At 43.2% G+C, this 26,410-nt stretch overlaps 1 protein-coding gene across 1 annotated transcript in view; it reads left to right on the top strand.

The window, feature by feature from the left end:
* Positions 1-2,280: 2,280 nt before the first annotated feature.
* Positions 2,281-26,410, top strand: part of ELOVL5 (ELOVL fatty acid elongase 5) — a 157,636-nt gene continuing 133,506 nt past the window's right edge. Inside the window, exon 1 of the mRNA XM_077487803.1 lies at positions 2,281-2,300. The gene's annotated coding sequence lies outside the window, so the exon portion shown is untranslated. The remainder of the gene's footprint in view (positions 2,301-26,410) is intronic.

Here is a 26,410-nt window from a genome sequence, read left to right as displayed (position 1 = left end):
ACTAGCTGGAAATAATAGTTGTCCAAGAACTGAAAATAATTATGTTCCAGTACAACTGGAAATCAATTTGGACTGTAATGGGATTTTAAATAGTGTCCTTTGTGGATGATGGTATGGTGCAATAGATAATGTGCAGGCGTGAAGTCAAGAGCATAGCTGAAAACTAGTAATTCAGTGTACATCTAGCCTGTACCCTTGCAATCTTTGACCATATAAGTATTAAAGTGTTTTTAAACCCTTACAGACCACTTTGGCCTACATTAAGGCTTACTTGTAGGTCCAAGAAATATCTCCTTAACCTACACGGTTAAGGAGATATTTTCAAAAACCCGGCACTGATGTCTCGGATGCCTGCGCGCTGTAGGCAGCGGCGCAGGCGCACTGCAAGTGAAGCCGAACATGCCGTCAATTACGGCTCCCGCACACATGCACCGGAGTGATGTCTTCGCGGCGCCAGAGCCGCGATACCTGGAAGTCACTCCGGGTATCATGGCGGCGACGGAGAAGGTGACCAAGGACCGCTGCGGGGGCTTCGATCTCAGGTAAATAATTCATAATGAGCTAGTATGCTATGCATACTAGCTCATTATGCCTTTGCCTTGCAGGGTGCCATTTTTTTTATTTATTTTAAGTCATATGTTCAATTTACAGTAGATACAAATTAGGACTTAGTGAAGTGGCTCCTGTCTCATTCATAAAATGTATAAAAGTAACAACAAGAGCAAAGAGCAGGCGCCAAAAGGTTCCTACAAGTTCTGTTTAGTGCACCTGGGGAGCCCTCTGACCCAAGACAATGGCCAAAGAGACCTACAGTACGTTTTTTTTTTTTTCAAGCTTAGCCCCAAATTTGCAGCAATCCAGCACCAGAATCATGGTTGAGTAGAGGCTTTAAATCTTGTTGGATAAGAAGTGGAGGCCTATGTGGACAGTATATATAGGATTGGGGCTCTTTTGGTGCACCAAAAACAATCTGCATGATTTTGGCTTTGTTTTTGAATCCTGCTCTTAACCATATGGTTAGTGTTATACACTTAAAAGGAACTAAGCTCTGCATGCTATGCCCAATAAATACCAGTCAGAGTACAAAGAACTAGTTACCTGTGCCCTCCCAGCATCTGATCTCTCCCCATTACATGTTTACTATACCTTTTTCTGTACTGTGTCCCTTCATGGAGGCAGTCATCTTGGTGGGGGCAGGACTTTTCTTCCTCATCTCAGGGCCTCCAGGAGGAAGCAACCAATGATCAGCCAGTACTGACATTACCAAGTCCTGAATGACATTCATCCCGAAATTGATTGTTAAAAGAAAGTACTTTCAAATGACATTAATTAAAGTGGTTGTAAACCTCAGACATGAAAAATGAACAAAGCACATCCCTCTATAATGTGTGTCATTTCTGTCTGCTGTTTCATACCTCTGCTATAAGCATGAGTTACTTCTAAAAAGTTTTCCTGACACCAAGAGGAAAAAAGGTGACGGGGAGGGATCTCTAGTGATTTACAGCCTCATCTCTGTTCCTGTGTGCTGTGTGAAATGAGGTGTGTCTCTTCCCTCCAATCAGCTGACAGGTTTACATTAAATAGATAAATGAGCACCCAGAGCAAGAACAGTATCCAAGCACTTATATTTAGCATATTAGAGAAAATTGCAACCAGTAGTTTGGGGTTATTGAGAGTAAAAATAAATCTATCATATACAACCTACTTCATAAATGTTCTGGGGGGCATTGAAAGGACGGAGTAACTGTTCAACTGTTTGTCACCCAGTTAAACAGCAAAAACCTACCACGTAGGACACTGAGGATATTAGGTAAAGTTAAGCTACTTTTCTTATAGAGCCCAGGCACATGATTATTTATCCTGGCATAAGCAGATAGTGACATATTAACAAAGGTATTTGCTTCAGTAGTAACCAGACACAGAAAACAGGTTAAAACATAACTCAACTCAAATTTAAAAAAAAAATACTTTTAGGTGTATGTGTTGTAAATGCTGTGTATTAAAAAAAATCAGCTTGCTGCATTTTTGGTGCAGTTTCCAGCAAAACACACCTTCTACAGTGATGAATAGTAACTCACTAAATGATACTAAAGCACTATGCCATATTTATTTTATGATTTTTGTTTCATCATTTTCATCATCATCTCACTGTTGCTGATCCCCTGCTGTCTCTTTGCAGCTATTTGTTGTCTACTTGCATGCAGTAGCACATTTGGGAATCCGGGGCTGCGTTTTATCACCCTATACCAGAAGACCCTGTTTCAGCCCCTGAACAAGGACTTTCATGGCGTGATCACAAGGTAATATTTTACTGAAAACTGCAGATTTATAAATATTGAAAATTATTTTTGAAATGATAATAAAATTAGATTTTAGTGATTGTGTTTACACATACTTTAAGCCTTATGCCTGTAATTCTATTATCAAATGCCAAAGTCTTCTACCCACTGAAATTGCAGCATTTGACAGATTAATCAAAACAGGTAGAGCTTAAAATAGAAATGAAAGGCAAAACATTTTTGTATAGATATAAAAAAAAAACATTATAAATACCTATTGTTCTTTTCTTTTATGTAAGTGATCACATTCCCTCTGTTCTCAGCTGAATAAGAGTAGGGGGGAGGAGAAGCAGCAGAACACTGAGCTTCCCGGTGAATGGCTGTGCAGTGGGGGAGTGTCAGAACAAGTCTGATCATTGGAGGAGTCCACGCTGAGTTCCCAGTACAGCTAGAGAACTGACCATGATGTGTTCTCCTGCTTAGTGTGGTCAGTTTTTAATAAAAAAGAGGGACTGGCAGGGATACCAGGGATATCACATAAAGGAAGCAATACAAAGTGAACAGGATACTTTCTCATCCAAGTACATTGTACAGCAGGCACATATCAGGAACATGAAGTGTTGGAGTAACAAACTTGTTAACTCCTTCCCACTGCCGTCCCCTGGTTGTCTTAGCCCTTGTACACACGGTCGGAGATTCCGTCGGAATGTTTCCTATCGGACCGTTTTGTCGGATATTCCGTCTGTGTGTGGTCTGCATCGGACTGTTTCCGTCGGAATATCCGACGGACCAAGTTTTCCAACTTGCCGGTAAAATTTTCCAGCAAAATGCTCCGATCGAACATACTCCGATCATGTGTAGCCTACTCCGACCGACAAAGTGCCATGCATGCTCAGATCAAATTCCTAGACCAAAGCTATTGGCTATTAGCCTGAACGTAGTCCCGTCGTAACAAAATAACGTCATCACGTTATGTGCAATCGGATTTTCCGACAACTTAGTCCGACCGTGTGTATGTGAATCTAAATTCCAGGACATGGAGGTGACCATGTGATCCATGAGTGCCAGGAGGTGACCATGTGACCTCTGTGATTGGCTGTTGACGGTGATCACATGATCGGAAGCTCTTGATCACAAGTATGCATCGGGAGCTTTCTGTAACATTTTAGTTACCGTGATGGCGACACACAACAATTGTGTATTCAGCACAGAAAATATGTTCAATATGGATTCATACATACGGCCGCACAGTGTCCACCCAGAGACCATATATATGTATACAGCCGGCAGATAAATAGGTACAACTTTTGTAGGAGGATATGTTTCATCTTTGGGTATCTCTTAAAGTGGTTGTAAACCCTTACAAACCACTTTGACCTAGAGGTAAGCCTAGATTAAGGCTTACCTGTAGGTCCAAGAAATATATACTATATAAACTATATATTTACTAAAAGACAGTCACAGCTGCAATATGCCGTTAGTGGCTCCCATGTGCATGCGCGGGAGTGACGTCATCGCTGCTCCGGCGCTGTGAGTGGCTGGAGCAGCGATACCCGGAAGAAGATGGACGCTCCGGACTACAGGGGACAGCGGTGACATCGCTGGCTCCTGTGTCAGGTAAGTGACACATAATGGGCTACTATGCGATGCATAGTAGCCCATTATGCTTTACCTTTACAGGGAGACAAAGAGGAAGTAATCCCATCAGGATTTACTTCCTCTTTAAAGCCAGTCACTTCACTGGGTATATGTAAGGGATTACAACCACTTTAAATACACATTGATCTGCTAGTGCATCTAATGCCGTGTACACACGATCGAATTGTCCGACGGAATTGGTCCGGCAAACAATCCGGCAAACAATCCGCCGGACTTTATAAGGAACGGACTTGGCCACACACAGACGTTCCGAAAGTCCGTCGATTTCTAACGCGATGCCGTACAGCACGTATGATGGGACTAGAAAAAGGAAGTTCATTAGCCAGTAGCCAATAGCTTCCTTCTCGTACTTGCTTCAGAGCATGCGTCATTCTTAGTCTGCCAGACTAGCACATTGACGAACAGATTGTCCGCTGAAAGCCAAGTCCAGCGGACAAATTTTGAGTCAAAATTACTTTCTAAGTCCGCCAGACTTTACAATGAAAAAGTCCACTGGAGCCCACACACGATCGAATTGTCCATCGAACTGTGGTCCGGCGGACAATTCGATCGTGTGTACACAGCATAACACTACCCTCTTCCCAGACTGATAATGCTGCTGTCCAAAGGTGGATCTATATAATCCTCCATCCAAAGTGGAAGTACCCTAACACAGGAGGTGTGTTAGACCCCTTTCACACTGGGGCGGTTTTCAGGCATTTTTCAGGCACTTTAGCGTTAAAAAAAGCGCCTGTAAAGCGCTTGAAAGAAGCCTCATCTGCAATCCCAATGTGAAAGCTCAAGTGCTTCAAGGCTACTTTCACACTGAGGTGCTGGGCACGCTGGCGGTAAAGCGGCGCTATATTTAGCAGCGCTTTACCGTCATTTTAGTGGCTCTTTTCGGCCGCTAGCGGGGCAGTTTTAACTCCCACTAGCAGCCGAAAAAGGGTTAAAACCGCCCGCAAAGCGCCGCTGAAGCGACGCTTTGCAGGAGGGTTTGGAGCACTGCCCCATTGTTTTCAATGGGAAGGGGCGCTTTAGGAGCGGTAAATACACTGCTCCTACAGCGCTCCAAAGATGCGGCTTGCAGGACATTTTTCAGCATCCTGCAAGCACACTGCTCCAGTGTGAAAGCCCTCAGGCTTTCACACTGGAGAGACAGCAGCAGCTGTTTGAGGCCGCTTTGCAGGCGCTATTTTTAGCACTCTAGTGCCTGCAAAGCACCTCAGTGTGAAAGGGGCCTAAGAGCCCTTTCACAATGCCAGCGCCCAAAAAATGCTCGTAAAGCGCCGCTTAAACTAGCGGTGCTTTACCAGCATCTTTCGAGTGCTAGTGGCCAAATAAAGGGTTAAAAGCACCCACAAAGCGCTGCTGTCAAAAGCGCTTTGCAGGCCCTTTGCAGGCGTTTCAATGGGAAGGTGCGCTTTAAGAGCGGTGTATTCACCGCTCCAAAAGCACTGCAAAGAAGATGCTTGCAGGACTTTTTTTGACGCCCTGCCAACGCAGAGCCTCAGGCCGCGTACACACGCGCGGACTGTTTGCCCAACTTTGTCCGTCCAACAGTTTCGGCAAACAGTCCGCTCAAACTTAGCATGGACGGACATGCCCACACACGACGAACGAACAGTTTGCTGAAACCGTGCGCGATGACGTGAACGGCACGTACGACGGGACGAAAAATACGACGTCCTATACACTGCATTATAGCTTTCGGCGTGAAAATCCTTTCTGAGCATGCGCGCAACTTTGTTTGACGAACAAGCCTACACACGGGCGGACTGTTCGCTCAAACAAGGTTTCAGCGGACAGTTTTTCTGAATTTCCGAAAAAACCTTGTCCGTCCAACTGTCCGCTGAAACTGTCCGCTGAAAGCCCACACACGAGCGGACTGTCCGCCCAAACACTGTTCAGCGGACAAAGTTGGGCGAACAGTCCGCGCGTGTGTACGCGGCCTAAGTGTGAAAGCACTCGGGCTTTCACATTGGAATTGCAGTTGAGGCTTCTTTCAGGCACTTTACATGCGCTTATTTTAATGCTAAAGCGCCTGAAAAATGCCATAGTGTGAAAGGGGTCTCAGTGTGAAAGCACTCGGGCATTCACATTGGTATTGCAGATGAGGCTTCTTTCAGGCATTTTACATGCGCTTTTTTTTAACTCTAAAGCGCCTGAAAAATGCATAAAAAACGCCCCAGTGTGAAAGGGGTCTTACTGGTTGGATCACCAGGTGAAAATAAAGAAAAACATCCTAATAAAAAAAAAAAAAGAAAATCACATAAATATGGACATGTAAGTTGCAATTGATTACATTTTTTGATTTTCAGTTTAACCCCTTGGCACCAGCTGCACATAAATATGGGACCTCTTGGTGGGTGAGCCTTGGCGTCGAGAGGCCGCATATTTGCATTAATTTGTGTAAATACTGCCGTGCGGGCTCCCGGCACAGTTACCAACGACTAAGGCTTCATGTACACAGGACGTTGTTTAACCACTCCTGAATGATTGACAGCTAGAAACCGGCATCTAAAAATATCCCTTTAGCCGTGTTTACGTGCAGCGTTTAGCCATGTTTGCGTCTAAAAGCGTTTTTTTTTTTGTTAAACTGAACAACTTCTGTGAACAAAATACTGCTAAACGCGAGTTACCGCATTTAGCAATGATTACAGGCTGTTACAGGCATTTGGCGTTTCAAATGCCTCTGTACATCCATCCTGAATGCATATTTTTGCGTTACAAAAAATGCTTCTAAACTTAACTGCCTAGAAATGACTATATACGACCCTGTGTACATGTACTGATAAGATAACATAGAGGAGAGTTCAGGGGCAGCTGAAAAAAATGCCCAACTGCTCCTAAACGTCCGTTTACCAACAGCAGTGTATGTGAGGCCTAACGGAAAGCCAATCGCGGTGGTCACATGATCATAAACACTGCCCTGCCTCGGGGTACCCTAAGCCAGCGCTGAGAGGTTAATAATACTGCATTAATCTTAGCTTTGTCAGGACATAAGGTCCCTTGTACAGTCTAGGCCTAGGAATCACGGGTCTGAAGCTGAACAGAGTTATGTGATGATGCCTGGACTTCAGCACCCATGTTATCTTGAAAACATTTTAGGCCAGCTCAAGTTCAATTTATTTTTCTTAAAAGTTCAACTGTGCCAAGCTGAAATATTGTCACCACAAAAAAAAAGTTAACAAAAAATAATAACAGTTCTGCCTGCAAATTGCCTTTGTTGCTGAGGGGAAAGGTGAATTTAAAAACAAAGAGAAGTTGCTGAACAAGAGATTATATTTTAGGTTAACAGGTGCAAGGTCTGGAAAATGCTAGATAATATATGAAATAGAATCATAGCACAGGTGGCTGGCACTAAAAACAATACGTGGATTTAATCAACAGTACAGAATGTAGACTAAATATAAAGGGTCCTTCAACCAGAAATAATACTCAGCTTCACTCTCTTCTTCCCCTGTTACAATAATAATCTCTGCGCAACACAATATGCGCTAAAACCACTAAAATATAGAACCAAAAGTAACACCGTAGGGTTAATTTACTAAAACTGGAGAAAGTGAAATCTGGAGCAGCTGTTCATGGTAGCTAATAAGCTTCTAACTTCAGCTTGTTCAGTTAAGCTTTGACCAAAAAACTGGAAGCGGTTTTTATGGAAAGCTACACCAGATTTTGTAGTTTTAGTAAATCAGCCCCAATGTGTTAAAAGTGGCTACTCACACTGTGCTGTGTTCCCTAGGCATCCTGTTGTATCAGGCCGAGGCCCCATCAGCTAAACAGAGGGAACAAAGGAAGCTTTATTGTTAATTTCTGTCCAAATGAAGAAATTGATTTTTACCAGACCACACCTTCACTGACACTTGCTTACCAGAGCTTAAATTACATTTGACTGGGCCCCATCCGGTTAACAGAGGGGCCCAGGAGGTGGGAGCAAAGGAGGGACTTTTTGCCATTTTCAGGGTGTAGGCAGATAAAAAATAAATCCAACAGTAAACTGTGAAATGTTTAAAAATACCCTCAAAATATAAAAAATATTGTGTAATCAAACCAATCCAATAAGACCAATACGAATGAAAACCATAATACATATGTCAAAACTAAAGAAGATCGTTCAATATGCTGCCAAGTCCTGTGAAATTGTGTGTTATATGTTATATGTTATTCTAGTAGTAACAAACATCCACCATATCACCCCGCTGTCAGACTCCCATATGTATCGTGCAGACACAATGAACAGTCTTTTTCTTTGTTTTGTTTATTGGGGGGGGGGGGGGGGCCAACTTGGTTGGGGAAAGGGGTATATGGGATGCCCACAGAATAGTTCACTTGCCATTGTATTTAGAGATCTTTTATAGATTAGCATATAGTTTGAGTCTGAGGGATTGATGTACATTTTTTAACAACTACAGTCTTTTCCCTGCATCCCCATGAAGACTATTGCTTCTCCTCTGCTTAACTCCCGCAGACTATTGCTTCCAGAACTTCCTCGCCCATGAACGTGTAAGGATGTGGACATCACTCTTGACTGTGTAAGGGTAAAAAGGACTGTGTTCCCAGAAATCCTCCTCCAGCACAAACGCATACTGTAGTTATTAGTGCAATGTTACATCTTCTTCTTTAAGCAAAGGACCCACTCTGAATAGTTCCTCTTGCAGGCTCTGGTTGCTCGCTGCTACTAGGCCAGAGGTCTGTAGTACCCCTCCCTGGAGGTCTAGTAGTTTAAAAGCACATACTGACCTGTAGGGTACTGTTCTCAGCTAGCCCTGCTTGCAAATCCCGTGCCCTCAGGCCACATCGATTTGACACAACTCCCCAGAGTCTCTCCTCTGATCCAGGACCCCTCATCATTACACGGTCACTGACCATGTATAAGCGAAGTTCCCTCACAGACTTCCTGGCACATCCAGCCCTCCACTGTGGTGCACTCACTGACCTTTCTCTGCCCCGAGTCCTTGATGGAGAACTTAACTGGACCATACGTTCCGACAGCTTAGCCTGCCCTTCTGCTCCAGGAGTTCCTCATCATTGACCATGTAAAGATGAGGACATTGCCAATGACCGGCCTCCTCCTGTGATCGGCACAACCCCCCCCCCCCCAGATGTCTAGTTACCTCAGCTTATGTAGGAGGTCCGTCCCCTGCCAATATCCCACATGAGTGGCCTGCCACTCTAGTTCTAGGCCCTCCCCCACTTCCAGAACATTCTCCCTGGAAGCAGAGGAGGCGCCTCAGAACTAGAGCACAGGTGGTCACACCCACTGCTACACTAACCACTCCTTGCCCCCAGATAAAAACAGACAGGCCTAGCTCAAAGCATAGGCCTGCCTAAACGTAACTTTGCTGACAGACTAACTAGTAAAAATCCTGTACTAGCACCTACCTATTGGTAGAGGGTGTTACATCTATATACCAATAAGTGAGTTCCGCCACCACTGACATGCTTCAATTGAAGTTGGTAATGATTCCCAAGGTAATTTCTTGCTTTTTACGGTAAATAATATTGTGTATTCCCACACTACTTGTTTCAGATGAACACTGTACTGAACACCTCCCCCTGTGCAGTTGGTTTTGCACGGAGTGGTCCCGATCTTCTTCTTCTGGGCTTCCTCAGCTGTGCTCCTGGCTCCTCCTCTTCTCGAGTGCCCTGTTGGAGAGCCGCTCTCCCTCGGGGCACACATGGGGGCACACTCCCGTGTCTTGTTACTGCGTCCATTGACACAGACAGTGCCCCCAGCCTCCACATCATCGAATTTGATTGACAGCAGTGGGAGCCAATCTATCCAATCAGGACCGAGACATAGTCTGGAGCTGGTTTGCTTGTCCCCGTCGCTGGAAAGACTGGGTTCAAAAGGGAGGCTCTGAGAGGCTGCTGCATCACAGGAGATTTTTCACCTTAATGCATTATATGCACTTATTTTTAATGTTTTACTTAGCTATACCTGTAGAAGGGTCCAGGCTCAAGTGATCTAGCGGGACTTCCATTTTAAGTTTTAACATTAGATCCCCTTTAGGTAGATCAGCCATTCTCAACCAGGGTTCCATGGAACTCTACTATTCCTCCAGAGAATGCTAGAGGTTCCTTGTACTGTGGCTAACTGACCTTTCATCTGATGGTGCCTTCAATGTTTTAAGTCCAATGTCACTTTGCAGAGCTGGTGGCATGAATGTAAAATTACTACCACTGTAAGGGGGAGGCATTCTTCTCTCTGACCAAATGGACTAATCCTGGCAGGGGTTCCTGAGACCTGAAAATTATTTCAAAGGTTTCTCTGTGTTAAAAAGGTTGAGAAGGCTAAGGTAGGTATGTACATATGTACATATTAAAATGATATCTGAGATGAACAGATAGAAATCAGGGGGTGTTTGGTTAAAATGTTCTATGTAACAAGCTACTTACTACCATGCGCTGTTGACTTTAATTAATATGAATTAATAGTAGCAGGTTCATTTTACTGTCACATAAAATAGGATTTTCAGAAAAGAGATATTATTTATTTATTTAACTATTGCAGAAATGTCACAGGTGCTTTATGCATGTTCTTGTTTTCAGTAAATATATGTTAAAACCAGACAGCTCAAGCTTATTAAACCAGACAGAGTAGAAATGTCAGTGGATGTGTTTTGTCTGTAGATTTCTCATTTGACCTTGCTTTATTTATGAAAGTGACCTGCTGTGACATTACTTTAGATTTTTCACTTCTAGCTATGATTTGTCTCCTATACTGCTCCTTCAGATGTCATGTTCTGGACTTTTTTTTTTCTTTTGATCGGACGATTACATAAATACTTATTCGAAAAGGAAATATGATTGGCACCAATTATGATGTATGACAAGCTATGCCTCCCCCCCCCCCCCCCCCCAAAAAAACTCAGGTCACAGCTGACAAATAAAAACACATTTGTATAATATTTTTATCTAAACTTTTTTATTTATTTTTTTACTTCTTTTTATTATTTCAATAAAAAGATAGACATGCAAAACAGAACCTTTGGACATGCCCCAGCTCAAGGTCGTACAACAATAAAGTATATCAAAACATATAGAATATACAGCCAATTTCTTACTTGCTCACATAAAATATAGGATTTTAACCCAAAACCACCAAGGCTGAGGTAGAAGGCGTTAAACCTCCACATTCGCTCCCTCTCTCCAACTCCGCCACAATAAATCATTCTCGACTTAAAAGATATTGGGTAATATAACAGAATGTAGGTAACCCATACCAGGGGAGCCAATATAGGAGAATCCGGTACCCAAACACAAGTTAACTAAGATTAATAATGAGCTTTAGTGGCCATGGAGTTAGATTGATCCACTGTAGTGGCAACCAATTTGAGCCAGATGTCCCAAACCTTGTTGAATTTATTGGGGCAACTGCAAGAGGGATATCTGTCTCCTTGTATAGGAGAATGACATAACTCACCAATGATTTCCAAAACTACAAAGTAGGGGCAGCAGCTGATTTCCATCTCAGTATAATTGATTTCCTGGCATTAAAAAGTAGTAGACCCAGCAAGGTCCTGCCGGCTCTTGTAGGGGCCAAAGCCTCAACCAACCCAAGGACACAGGTGTACTGTGGAATATGGATGGTGGTCACACAGATGATAAACTGAAGGACCAGAGTGCAAAAAGTTTGAAGGTGGGGGCAGGACCCAGGGCATATGGAAGTAATCAGCAGTCTCTATCTGAAGATTTTTTTAAATGATTATACAATGGGAAGAAAAACTCAAGTAAACTGGAACTTTCTAAGTGTGCTCATTTCTTTTCAACTTAGATCTTGCTTTGGCATATTACTCGAATTCTTCTTTAAAACCTAAAATATTTTTTTTCCCTAGTATATGCTCCACAGAAGATTTATGCAGTTGTAACTCACTGCAACAATATAATAAAAATCATAACGTGACCTTGCTGAGTAAGTCTTCCCAAACATTTATCTGGCAGTTATTATTGCTGTTTAATCTTCCAAAACAGTGCTGGCCTTGTCCTACCTTTTGCAGTCACCAGCAATAATGACTGCATTGTATAAACACAATTTAAATCCATATTACTCACATGATGATGATTAATACATGAAATAATGCACTCCCTTCTGTAAATTGTAGGGATTTTAGGGTTTACTAAGGAATTCGCTGTCAACATAAATGCTGGCAAGTAAACTCATAGCTCCCAACTGTCCCTAACTTCAAGGGACTGTCCCTCATTTGAAACAAAGTCCCTCTTTCCTACTCATTTGTTCCTCGTTGTGATCTGATCTATATAGTTGTAAAAAAAAGTGTTTCCCAGTGCTAAACCTTTCATCTAATTTCTAAATTGCTGCATTTGTAAATACCAAAGGCCAATATAAAGGAATAGTAGTGGTAAAAAAGCACTTGTTGGTTTAACCAATCATTTTTTTTAACAATTTCGGCAGTTACGGAACTCGCTCGTGAAGAAACGGCAAGGGGGGAGTTTCCTCACAGCACATGCCCCGATGACATCATTGGTGCAAAACACAGTAAATATCTCCTCAATAGCACACGTTTAAAAGACATTTGCAGCACTTATAGGTAAGCCTTATTCTAGGCTTACTTATAGGTACAACTTCCACAGAGAGGTTTACAACCTCTTTAAGTATAGGCACAACAGGAGCCTAACACAGGGTGCGGGCTTCTATGAATGGGGGAGTTGGGTGGAAAAGGAGGACATAGTTTTGATGAGAGCCTTTAAAGTGGTTGTAAACCCTTTAAAACCACTTTAAACTACAGGCAAGCCTATAATTAGACTTGCCTGTAGCTGCACTGGATATCTCCTCAACCTGCACGGTTTAGGAGATATCCCTGTATTTGCATGTGCCGATGTCATGCAGCACATGTGCATGTAAGCCAACTGAAGCAATAGCTGTACGTGTCGTTGCTTCAGCTGTACTGTGCCATTCGCGGCGGCTCCCGCGCAGCGCCGGAGCAGTGATACTCGGAAACAAGCCCCGGGCGACATGTCGGTGGCCTGAGCGGGAGGCGAGGATGGCTGCGGGGGATTCAATTCTCGGGTAAGTAATTCATAATGAGCTAGTATGCTATGCATACTAGCTCATTATGCCTTTATCTTGCAGGGTGTGTTATTTATTTTTTTGCAGGAGGGTTTACTTCCTCTTTAACAGCCCCTTAGTTCTATGAACCTCAGCCACACTGGAAGATTACTGTGGCGGGGTGGGGGGAGCATAGATGGGGAGGATTTCACCTAATAGAAGAGGCATCAGTACAAGAGACACATCCTACTAAGTGATTGTAAAGGCAGAAGGTTTTATATCTTAATGCACTCTATTTATTAAGATAAAATAGCCTTATGTGTGCAACAGCCCCTCTAATACTTACCTGAGGTTCATATAGATCCAGCGATGTTGTAGATGTGCCCAGGACTCCCCTCCCCATTGGCTGAGACAGCAGCGTGGCACCATTGGCTCCTGCTGCTGTCAAAGTCAGTCAGCCAATGAGGAGAGAAAGGGGGTGGGGCGGGCCACAGTTCCGGGTCTATATAGACACATGAAGCTGCAGCTTGGCTTGGGTGCCCCCATAGCAAGCTTCTTGCTGTGGGGGCACTAAACAGGAAGGAGGGGCCAGGAGCACAGAAGAGGGACCTGAGAATAGAAGTATCCGGGCTGATCTGTGCAAAACCACTGCACAGGGCAGGTAAGTATAACATGTTTGTTATTTTTAACTAAAAAAACAAAAAACAAGATTTTACAATCACTTTAAAGTGGTTGTAAACCCTTACAAACCACTTTGACCTACAGGTAAGCCTAGATTAAAGCTCACCTGTAGGTGTAAGAAATATCTCCTAAATCTAAACGGTTTAGGAGATATTTACAAAAAGACAGGCACCGCTGTCTATGGCACATACGCCGTAGACATCGACGCGCAGGTGCACTGAGCACTCCGCAGATAACGGCGATATGCCGCTCGTAGCGGCTCCCGCGTGCATGCGTGGGAGTGACGTCATCATCATTATGCCTTGCAGGTTGCATTTTTTTTTTTTTATGTCAGTGCCTTTACTTCCTCTTTAAGGCCCTAGTGCTGATTTTTGTGTCCTTTTTGTTTTCACTTAGACTATAATGTGGAAGGTCATGACCAATTCAAACCAATGGGGTGGCACCGCAACTGTGAACCAAATGCTAGGCTCACAGTTGCAGTATAGTAATCCAATTGCAAACCGCCATTTAGTAAAAGGAAACTTTCATTTAGGTTGCGGCAACACCACCTCCTGCATGCCTGGCGGTGGCTGCTTAGCCATACTCTGAAAAGCGATCCACTAGAGATCGCATTTGTATGAACTAGTGTGAACCTAGAATAACTCTGGGATAAATCCCATTATGTGTAATAATTGAAAGGGGTACACTATTACTTATTACAAACCAGAAATCCCACTTACATAATAAGCTAGCAGGCTTAAATGCAATTATACTTTCAGACCTGATGTCAGATTGTGCTGTTTATAAAAGAAAAAAAAATACATAAAGTGTCATTGACAATGTGCAAAAAGGAGTGTATAACACATTTATTAATATTAATTAAAATAGCAATAATAACTAGAATAAATAATGAATATATACAACTAACTACAGTCATTTTAAAGGGGTAATATTGTATTTAAAAAAAGGTATTGATTGGGCATTGCAATAGTAGATAAGTTATAAAAACAGAACTCTCTTTGGTTGGATATCTTTAAAAAAATTACACAATCCTTAAAAAAGGATTGATTTAGTTTTGTTTGTACAAGATATCTCTTTTGTTCTTGATATATATGGCAAAATAATTTGCTTTACTTTAACATCTAACTGAACAAGGAGGCTGCTATATGAACATTTTATTGCAGTTGTACAAGCCAGCTGTGTGTAAGTTTAGGATGACTGGACTTCCCTTTTTATTTATTGACCACGTGTGGAATTATGAAAAAGAAGGGGTTTAGGACTTTATATGAAGCAATGACCTAGCCATATGCCTCCCTTCCTATTTTATGAAGAAGAAGAAGAAAAAGAAGTGGGACTTTATATGAAGCAATGATCTAGTCATATGCCTCCATCCCTATCATATGAACCAGAATAAGAAAAAGAAGTGAGACTAAGTTGATGAGTATAAAATGATATTTATTAATGCATATAATTGTATATATAGTCTTTGTATTTGTCTGTATCAAAGTAAATAGGCACCGCCGCAGAACGCCCACCAACATCACGCAAGGCGTGCAAAGGGACAAGGAAGCATCATCGCCCAAGCGGCTGGGTGTGCCGCGGGCAATTGCCGCCAAAACAAACTCCGATAGAACTCGCAGATGTAAAAAAACACCAGCGCTGTGGAGCCACGCAATGTGACGCTGTACGTCCATCATGTAGGGCGTGACGTCAACACACAGTACATATGCACCTGCCCCTCCCAGTGTCATGGAAAGGCGGAGGAGGAGGGGAAGCCCGCAATACGTCTCGCAGCTCCTGGATCAGATAAATACCAAGGGGCCCAACAAATCAAATAATAAACAGCGACCTAAATGATTAGCTAGTATTAATTAAATAAATGGGCATAAAAGGTAGACATCTCATTATATATGTTAACCCCTAATGTTAAAATAAGGGGTAGTAAATAGAGGGAACCCACATTGAGCCAACCAATGAACAGGAAAATGTATGAATTTTATTGAATATGTATTACTATTATGTATAATTATTTTGGACTTTTATACAGACAAATACAAAGACTATATATACAAATATATGCATTAATAAATATCATTTTATATTCAACCTATCCATTTGCAACCGCTTACTTCATATAAAGTCCCACTTCTTTTTCTCCTTTGCCAATTGCCATGTGGAATTAAGCCAGTCCTGAAGCTCTGGACTTGTGCTTACTAGGTTTAAAGTGCATCATCTTATTTCCATTTTCATATATAACAAGCATTTCACAAGAGCTGATTTATTTAAAAAAAAAAAATTATTTATAACTAGCAAATGTGTGCCTGTTTATGAAGTTAGTTATATTTGGACAGTAATTACTAAAAATCTTTACTTGCAAAGGGGCTGAGCTCACATTACAAGTGTTAATGGATTTGTCTAAGGAATAGGAAAATCTATTTTACTTACCTGATTCTCAGCTTCCCCAGCAAATGGCTCTCCCCCACACTCTGGTAGAGGACTGTCCCTTGGTGTCTTCATGTACAGTGCAAGGCTATGGTCATGTCATCAGTCTTGATGATGCAAGAGGAACCTAGGCCACCAGGGTGCAGGGGAGAAGAGGTTGTGGGAACTGATCTAGCAGCATGGAGGAGCCTGCGGGAATGGAGGATCAGGTAAGTAAAACTGCTTTTCCTGATCTCTCTAGACATGAGCACTTAAACCTTGCAGTGCAGCCCCACAACAATGAAGGAATTTTAGTTTTCAGCTTTAAATATTGTAATGGGTAGAACGTGTTAATTCAGTTGCTTACTGAAATGGATATTTTGATGATAGGCAACTCCTATCCTCATATTGATTAGTGGTTCCAAATTAATAACTACTGCAGTAGGGAACAGACACAAAAGATACGCTCAGCATCTTTCCAAATAACCGTTCTCCTTTATTATGACGCATTTGAAGGCTTTTATACACATGATTACGTAGGTATCACATTAATATTACAATTGTACGTTTATGGTAACAAGGGGCGTTACATAGGCAGGCTTATTCTAATCAGAACTCGAAAGAATGCAAAACATGTACTGAAAACATTATTAGTGTCGTGTGCACAGTGAGGGCAGTGTGCAATACATATAAAATAGAATACAATTATATACAGAACCTACAAATTTCCATTACAGTCTCCTCTCTTTTGATCAATATTTTGATCACTAACCATACCTGCTATCACCTTTAACCTGGAACCTCCACACGCTTAGGTGGAGGTAGTCCTGGCCAAAGAGGCAAAAACTCCATTGTGGAGAAAATAATAGCTGAGCAGCTTTTTTCATTATAAAACGACTTTTCACTGTGAAAAACAAATGATTGGTCGGCGCATGCGCGCGATCGCCGAGATGGCCGCTTGATCTCAGCACTCCGCGCCACCGGCCGTCTCACACCCGGCTAGCACGGCACCATTACGGCTTAGGCACCCGACGATCAGCGCCTCAGGCACCGGACACCGGCGGGCTCCCGCGGGAATGCACCGCTCGCAGAAGGGCAGGCAGAAGACCCCTGAACAGCACAAGATGCTACCAGCTGCAGGGAAAGGCAAGATGGCGCCAGAGCCTTCCGAGCCAGATGACACCACGAGGCTCTCCGCAGCAGCTCCTGCGTCGCCCACTGATAGTCTGCTACAGTATCCTTTGGATCTGGTAAGCCCTGATCAACAGACTTCAGAGGACATGCTAACCAGGTTCAGGTCCATAGTGAGAGATGAAATCTCAGTAGCCTCACGGAAACTTTCCTCTGACCTCATGCGAGGTCTTAAAGAGATAGGCCATCGCACCAACCAGCTTGAGCAAAGGATGGACTTAACTACAACAGTGCTAGAGGGCCATGAGGAGGAAATTGATAGACTGACTGGTGAGCTAGAGGGACTGCGGGATAAGCTGGAGGACTCTGAAAATAGAGCCCGCAGGGATAATTTGAGAATCCGTGGGATTCCTGAGGCCATTACTGATTTGCAAGGTACGGCCACGGCCTTTTTCCAAGAGTTGGCCCCGGAGATTCCTGTCGACCGGCTGGAGTTTGACCGCATTCATCGGTCCTTGGCCCCAAAACCTACAGAAGGACCCCCCAGGGATGTCATTATTAAGTTGCATTACTATCGCACGAAAGAAAGGCTCCTGCAGGCAGCGAGAGAACGTCAGGACCTTAGCTTTCAGAATCTTTCCCTCCAGCTGTTCACGGATCTGTCTCCAGTAACAATTGCCAAGAGACGGGCTCTAAAACCTTACCTACTGATTCTGCAAAATCAAGGCATAAAGTATAGATGGGGATTCCCCTTTAAGTTGTCTTTTACATATCGTGGACACCAAGTTCACGCTTCCTCTGTGTCCGACCTGAAACGTCATTTCCAAGACTTACAGTTGGATCTCCCTCCATCTCAGAGTGACCCACCTGTATCGTCCTCCCGCACCAGACAGGGGCACCCCCCCCCGCACTTCTTCACAGGCTTCTCTGCAGGGATCCCAGGCCCTGCGATCGCTTCAGGCTCAACGCTACCAGGATGTCCCTACAGGATGACGTTTGTTCTGCCTATGACCTGGTCATTTTTCTGCTCGGCTCTGTGAACGGATTTTTTTTCGTTTTGTGTTTTTTTGTTGCATCGTAACTTAGTTCACTGCTATTTTTCTCTACATTTCACCTCCAATTTAATTTGGAGATGCGGTTATTACTTATCATGCCCTATGCTCCAGGAGCGATTCTGGGAGGGCATGTTGGGGGCACTGTGCCCTTTGGCGAGGGGTAGACCCCCTCTATTTTGATTTCTTTTCTTTTTGTGTGCGGGGTGGACTTTCCCCGGGTTCCTCCGGGGCCCACTGGTTACTATCATTTAGGTGCAAGGGACCACTTTACAGTTTATCAAATGTAATATGACTGATGGCTGCAAACTAGGGGTTGAGGCCGCCTCCGTCTTCGGATGGCGGTCACCTCCCCGGGCTCATATTGGTTCTCCTGACAGGTTCATTGTCACGGGGTTCTTGTAATTATTACCGGAGTTCGTGATTATTACACTGTTCTATTTTTGTTTGCCAGGCTTGGTTTTAGTCTCAACAGTTTGTGTCTGACAAAATAACACGTTTTGTGAATTATTTTTTTTTTTTTTTGGTGCTCATGTTTGTTATATTTATAATTTTTTTTTTAGATATGCCGGGTGGGCCCGGTGGACCACTGCGCCCCTCCTGTGTCGGTACTTGCGTGGGATCATGGTCCCGCCCAACTGCCGATCTTTAGGTGGACCCACCGGTCCACGCTTAGTGGCATTATTGCTTCATTTTATATTTCTCATCCGAGCTTCTCTCGGCTCCATTCTGTCTCTGTTTTCTCTCTTCTTCTATCGCTCCTTCTTGGCCCTCCTGGGCTTTCCTAATCCTGTTCTTTTTCCTCTTTCCCCAGAGTCCAGGGGGGTAGCGCACAGAACATATAATAAGCCTCCCTTTCCATACGCAAAATGACATTACACTGGCTGTCTCTGAATGTGCAAGGTATGAACTCGCCACAGAAAAGGGTTAAAATATTTAAATATCTTAGAAAACAACGTATTGACATAGCATGTTTGCAGGAAACTCACTTTTCCTCTACCTCCTGTCCTAAATATTTTGATTCCCATTATCCCCAAGTCTTTCAGGCCAATGGTCAGACCAAGCAACGGGGAGTTTTGGTTGCTTTTCGTAAGACAGTCCCGTTTCGCTGTGATAGACAGATAGCCGACCCCGCTGGTAGGTATCTCCTGCTTTTAGGGAGCATTCAGGACACCGAGGTTACTATTTTGACTTATTATGCCCCCAACTCTAACCCAGGCCCTTTCCTCTCCCATATCTGTGCTCTATTGACATTGCACCAGAGAGGGACCCTATTGCTAGCGGGGGACTCCAATGTCGCCCTAAATCCAACCTTGGATAAATGTCCCTCGGACAAGCTGGCCCCCTCCCCGGCAGCTAAAGCATTTTCCCGTTCATTACGCTCCCATGATTTGGTAGATCTCTGGCGAGAATGCCATCCATCAAGCAGGGATTATACTTACTATTCCCATCCGCACCATTCACACTCCAGAATCGATCATGTCATCATGTATAGAAAACATCTTCCTTTAGTAGAGTCGGTGTCTATTTTAGCAGCTCCCTGGACAGACCATGATCCCCTGTTAGTAGTTTGTCGGTCTTTATTGCATAATCCACAACCATCCCCCTGGGTCATGAATGACTCGTTATTATCTTTAAGAGATATTCAGGACAGCTTAACGGAAGTGTCTACTGAGTACTTTCGCCTTAATTCTGCCTCGGTTTCTTCCCCAGTGACCCTATGGGAAGCCTACAAAGCTGTCCTAAGGGGCCGTATTATCCAGTTAGCGTCGAAACGCAAAAAAGAAAGACAAAGGTTGCAGAGGCAGTTGGAGTCCCGCCTGGACTCTGCTTCTGCTATTTTTAAAACTACCCCTTCTCGTGCTAACCGTAAGCTCCTGGACCAGGCTCGCATGGAACTAGACCTTTGTCTGACTGATCAAGCTGAACGCACCTTGCGTTGGTCTCGTCAATGCTGGTACGCCAGAGCAAATAAACCCACTGCGATGCTGGCTAGGAGATTACGGACGTTTGATTCTAAACCAGCCCCTATAGCCTTGCGCACTAGACATAATCAACTCACGAGTAACCCGGTACGTATACTGGATGAGTTCCGCCATAGACTTTCTGTTCTGTACTCCGCCCAGGACTCTGGATCGGAGAAAGATAGGACAGAATTTCTTCAGCGAGTTACACTCCCCTCCTTAACAAGCGCCCAGAAAGGCCTTATGGACCGTGATATTCGTGAGTCCGAGGTTAGGCAATGTATTAAGGATCTAAAAATTGGGAAGCGTCCTGGCCCGGATGGCTTTACGGCCCTTTACTATAGGAAGCTAGTCGATGTGGTGGCAGCCCCATTGACGGCTATGTACAATTCCATTAAGAATGGGCGGAACCTTTCCCAGGAGTTGCTCACAGCTAATATAGTGATGTTACCGAAGCCTGATCGTGACCATACCTCCTGGGCGAACTTCCGTCCTATTTCCCTAATTAATATAGACATGAAAATTCTTACAAAAATATTAGCTAATCGTCTTAATTCTTTCCTTCCCCGCCTAATTAAAAAGGACCAAGTAGGTTTTGTTCCGATGCGACAGGCTGGGGATGCGATCCGGAGAATTATTCAACTGCAGCATATCGCCCATAGCCGATCATTACATTCTATGCTCTTGTCGCTAGATGTGAACAAAGCTTTTGACACGCTATCCTGGCCGTATCTTATGACCGTGCTTCGCCATTTTGGCTTTGGAGCTTCATTTCTGCGTTGGTTGGCAGCACTGTACGACGCCCCCCAAGCCAAAATTAAATACTATGGGTTTGAATCACCCAAATTCCCTATTCGAAGAGGCACTCGTCAGGGCTGCCCACTTTCGCCCCTACTATTTGTCTTGGCCATGGAACCTCTAGCGGAGGCGATCCGTTCACATCCTGACATCAAGGGCATTGAAGTGGCGGGTTTTCCACATAAAATTTCGCTATTTGCGGATGATATTTTGTTGACTTTGACCTCACCCAGACTTTCCCTACCTAACTTGTTTTCTCTCTTAGAGACTTTTGCGTCAATATCGGGTCTAAGAGTTAACCCTACTAAGTCCAAAGCTATGTCGGTCAATCTTTCATCTCTAGAATTAGCCTCTATAAAAGTAAATTTCCCTTTTCAATGGCTTCCTTCATTGCCCTATCTGGGTATTCATATCACCCCTAGGTATGACGGTTTGTACCAGGCCAATTTTCCTTCTCTTTTCCGCAAACTAGATGCATTGCTGTCCTCTTGGTCCTACTGCCCGATCTCCTGGTTTGGCAGAATTACCGTGGTCCATATGACCTATCTCCCTAAGTTATTGTATTTTTTTAGGGTTCTGCCCATCCCCATTGCCCCTCACATACTGCGAATTTATCAGCGTAAGCTTCTGAAATTTATATGGGGGTCCTCTCGCCCTCGTATTAACAAACAGACATTATACGCCAGACGGATTGAGGGGGGCCTGTCGGTCCCTAATCTTCGGGCGTACTATCTGGCGGCGAATATAGCCCCAATCACTCGCCTCCACGATAACTACCAAATGCCATTGTGGGCCACTATTGACCTGGTTGACTCACACCCTACGCCCATCTCATCCATCCCCTGGCTTCCTCCAGCGAAGCGCCCGAAAGGGCTTGGACCGTGTATGGTCCATTCACTACGCCTCTGGGACTCGATAAAATATTCAGCAAATCTTATATCCTCCCATTTGCCTTTACTACGTCTGGCGCACTGCCCAATGTTCCCCCCTAGTTGCGATAATCCGGGTCAGTTTTCTTGGTGGGCGGATAGGGGCTTCATAGATGTTTATTCACTGCTTACCCCCATGAAAATAATCTCTTTTGAAACGCTTCGTTCTTCCCATGACATTCCTTTGCGGGAACATTATAGTTACCTACAAATTAAACACTTTCTCCAGCGACTCCTTCGGGCCCAGCCTACTCCGTACACTCTGACCTCCTTTGAAAAGATATGCAGGGCTACTCCTCACTCCCCGGGGACTATATCCCTACTATACTCTTCTATCATTTCTATCAGCAAACCCCCCGTAAGCAAATATTATCTTCAGTGGGAGAAGGATTTGGTGAGGCGGCTGGACCCGGAGGACTGGCAGACTATGACATTAACTCTCATGAAAAGTTCAAGGAATGTCCTTATTCTTGAAAATGCTTATAAAGTTTTTTTATAGGTGGTATTATACGCCCGACAGACTAGCGAGATTTATCCCCTCTTATTCTCCTCATTGTTTTAGGGGCTGTCTGACAATAGGGTCTATGGCACATATTTGGTGGACATGCCCAAAAGTTTGTAGACTCTGGGTTAGGGTCTACGCGCTGCTACGAAATATGTTTCATACCAACCTGAAAAGAGATCCATATGAAGCCCTGCTTTGTAAACCTATCCAAGAACTTCTTCGCTCAGAGCGCCAATTAGCCCAACATCTTTTCAATGCAACAAAATTGACCATTGCCCGCTCTTGGAAAACTCCGGTACTCAGTTTTGAAGCAGTTAAGAATCGCATGAATGATATCATGGTTAATGAGAAACTAACGTCTTTAACCTCTGACACACACAACAAATTTCTTAGGACCTGGAGTCCCTGGATATCATGTAACCCGACCTCCAGGTTTGATGGTCGCTTGATGTCAATCTAAGGGCTCTGTGCGCCCCCCCCCCTCCCTTCGTGGAACGGACTCTCTCCCCTCTTTTTCTCTTGGTCCTTTCTATCCGTCGTCTTTACTTTTCTTCTGTCTTTTGCTTCTAACCTACTTCTTCTTTTCTCTTGTCTATATGTGCTTTCCTTCCTTTGATTTAGTTTGGGAAGGACCCACATTTGTCTTGCTGGTTATGATGGTTGGTAATAGTCAAACCCGACAGATTGCACTATATTTTCATTAACGTCCTTTTGATTTACTTTTATGTGATTGTTCATTCTGGGTGCGTTTGTTTTGCATCGCTTCTTAGTACTCATGTTGCTGTACACCATGCTAAACATGTAATATTCAGCTGTTGGGAATTTTTTTTTTTTTGTTTTTTCTTTTTTCCTCTCTGTTATGGATATTTATTGTAACCAGCAACCATTTGGATATTCTTGTTATGTTTTATTTGTCAATAAAACTTTTGTAAAAGAAAAACAAATGATTGATAAGACATATTTACAGAGTACTGGCTGTACACTCCTGTGGCCAAAATGGCCTTCTAGCTTAATTGCTGGTATGCTGACTTATCAGCACATGTAAACACAGACAATTCTACATAAAATGGAAGAGGTACAAAAGACAAATATGACTTCAACATGGCTAAACTACTTTTCAAATATATGTATCCCTTACAATTAAAGTAATTGAATCAAAAAATACCCTAGACTGTGATCGCAAGAGGGAAACAAATCAAACACAGAGATTTCTTTCATTTAGACATTTTTGCAGTGTCTGGTGTGGATCCAGGTGACTTTTCCTTCAAGTTTTGCAAAACTGTACATGAAATAGATGCTGTATTGAGTCTCCAAACATTTCCTTATATATAAATGTCTCTTAACAATCCACAAGTCAACTGGCTTTAGTTTTAGATCCTTCCAAACTTTTAGGATCTGGAATTGGGGAGAAAACACATAAATGAGTTTGTCAAAAACCTTAAAAAATCAGCAACATTCTCTGTGAGATCCGAATGGAGGACTTCAGCAGCTGAGACAAAATATAAGCAAGTGAGCAACACACTCCCAACCCAAATCTCATAGGGAGAGAGTCCAACATCCCCCTATGGGCTTGATAAAATATAATAAAACATTCAGGCAAAAGTTTTCTAGTTTCTTAGGCCGCGTACACACGCGTGGACTGTTCGCCCAACTTTGTCCGTCCAACAGTTTCGGCAAACAGTCCGCTCAAACTTAGCATGGACGGACATGCCCACACACGACGAACGAACAGTTTGCTGAAACCGTGCGCGATGACGTGAACGGCACGTACGACGGGACGAAAAATACGACGTCCTATACACTGCATTATAGCTTTCGGCGTGAAAATCCTTTCTGAGCATGCGCGCAACTTTGTTTGACGAACAAGCCTACACACGGGCGGACTGTTCGCTCAAACAAGGTTTCAGCGGACAGTTTTTCGGAATTTCCGAAAAACCTTGTCCGTCCAACTGTCCGCTGAAACTGTCCGCTGAAAGCCCACACACGAGCGGACTGTCCGCCCAAACACTGTTCAGCGGACAAAGTTGGGCGAACAGTCCGCCCGTGTGTACGCGGCCTTACTCTACATTGTCCGCTACATTGTAGACAGTAGGGGGTGTAAAAATAAAACCTCAAAACTTCTAGTAAGGACTCTCCTATAAAAATGATTTCCTCTGTTACTCTCTGTAGATTCTGCACTCTGCACTTAAAAACTACTTCTGAGAACACCTTTTTTTACTGTGGCCTGTGCAGTAGCATTTGCCACTGGACATCCAGAAAACATGTCCATACAAACAAAATACATACTAAGATCCTGACTTGGGCATCTGGATATATCTTTTTGTTATCTCTGGAAGGGATGTTCAGCTTTTGGTAACACCTTTGGTAACAGGTAAAACAAGAAGTGGTATGTTATAAAAACAACTGTGGAGAACCCTGGCTCTATCCCACGCTCATTTACTAAGGCAGCCATAACTACTTGTGACTGATGACACGGTCCATGTGTCAAGCTGAAGGGAAAAGAGTGTCTGGCAAACATAAATGATCACCTTTTCCAAAGTCTTGTTTCGTAAAGAAGTTGCCCTCTGTGGACCACTTGTGCTTCTCATTCTGGGGTCCTTAAAGTTGAATTATTAATCCCAGCTATACTGGGCCAGAACTGGGGTGGAATCTGTGAGTTGCACAGACCCAGCAAGTGTCCGGGGCTGTAAATGCAGCATCCTTAGAGTCGCCTGGTCTGCTTCCATATTTGAGTTTTACTGTTAGTATGGCTACCTCAGCAAGAACCTGGAAGGCTGAAAACAGCCGATCAAAATAACTTAGCATGCTTGATTGGTTTACCCGCCGAAGTAAAAACAAACTTCTGGCCCTTCAAATGGAACCAAAAGCTCTCTATATCTCGACTATCTAAATAAATATATACTCTTTTTATAGCTCACATGCTTTTCTAAAACATGGAGCTCTGCTTCTTGAGCTGGGGAAAAAGGATCCAATGACTCTGAATACAGAGTTTCCTTCTGGGTGATAAACTTCATCCTCAGTATAAAACCAGGAATAACACTACAAAAAAGTAAATACTCGGGTCTTCAGGGAGAGTGTCCTGCACTGGGCTCACAGCAGCTGATTCCTATGTCATCAATTTAACACATGTGCTTTTTCTTTGTCTCCAGCCTCCTCCAATAGAGGCAATAAGGTGGCTGGATTCAAATGTACTAATTTTTCATTGTTAGATTTGTACATAAACACACAAAACAAATTCATATTTTGAACCTTTCATTAGACAAACACTTAGCTATATATTTGCTGTGCAGAATGTCGGACTATTAAAAATTAAATATTCAACCAAAATAATATCTGTAACTTTGTCTAATAGCAACTTTCCATAAAGCTACAGCTCTGATAGATCAGAGTGAACCCTTGATTACTGGGTCCGGCTTGCATAAATATAACAATGGCTTTTTCCTATCATGCTGTTTGTGTAAGAACACCAATTTCATGTTTCAAAAAGACAACTTTTTCCTGGCAATATTATAATAAATGATAAGAATACCCTGCAGTCATGCAGAGATGTCCATAAATCCAAAATATTCTTCTACTTATACCCACTGCACTTAAAAGGAAAAGGGGCACACTATTTCACAATCCACACATTCTGCTTTGGATTTCAAAAATAAAAAAACATAAAAACAAAAGGACCAACATTATGTATGACGGACCAGAAAGCACTTGGCCATCAAAAACTTTAAACCGACTGGCTGCAGGCAGCAGCTATCCTAACAGGGTGTGTGGACTTGATGTGATGGGTCTGTTATATTTAAATGTTATTATTACTCTAACATCATGGACCGCACATCAAGTTATTATCAGACTTTAAGATTTCATTTCTGTAGAAAAACTTCCTTATGTATCCCATCCATCTTGGCTTTGTTAAACATTATTGCAGCTGTATTCAAATCAACAACCTCATCTTAATCTTTTTTTTCTTTCCACTTAATAAATGTAAAATTACAAAATTGTTATCTTAATCTAAACAAATTCCTTTTT

Source organism: Lithobates pipiens, unplaced genomic scaffold (assembly GCF_037356315.1).
Source record: "Lithobates pipiens isolate NorthernLeopardFrog02 unplaced genomic scaffold, aLitPip1_a1.2 Scaffold_18, whole genome shotgun sequence".
Lineage (NCBI taxonomy): Eukaryota > Metazoa > Chordata > Amphibia > Anura > Ranidae > Lithobates > Lithobates pipiens.
The sequence above is the reverse complement of the archived record's forward strand: the minus strand, read 5'-3'. Positions and strand labels throughout refer to the sequence as shown.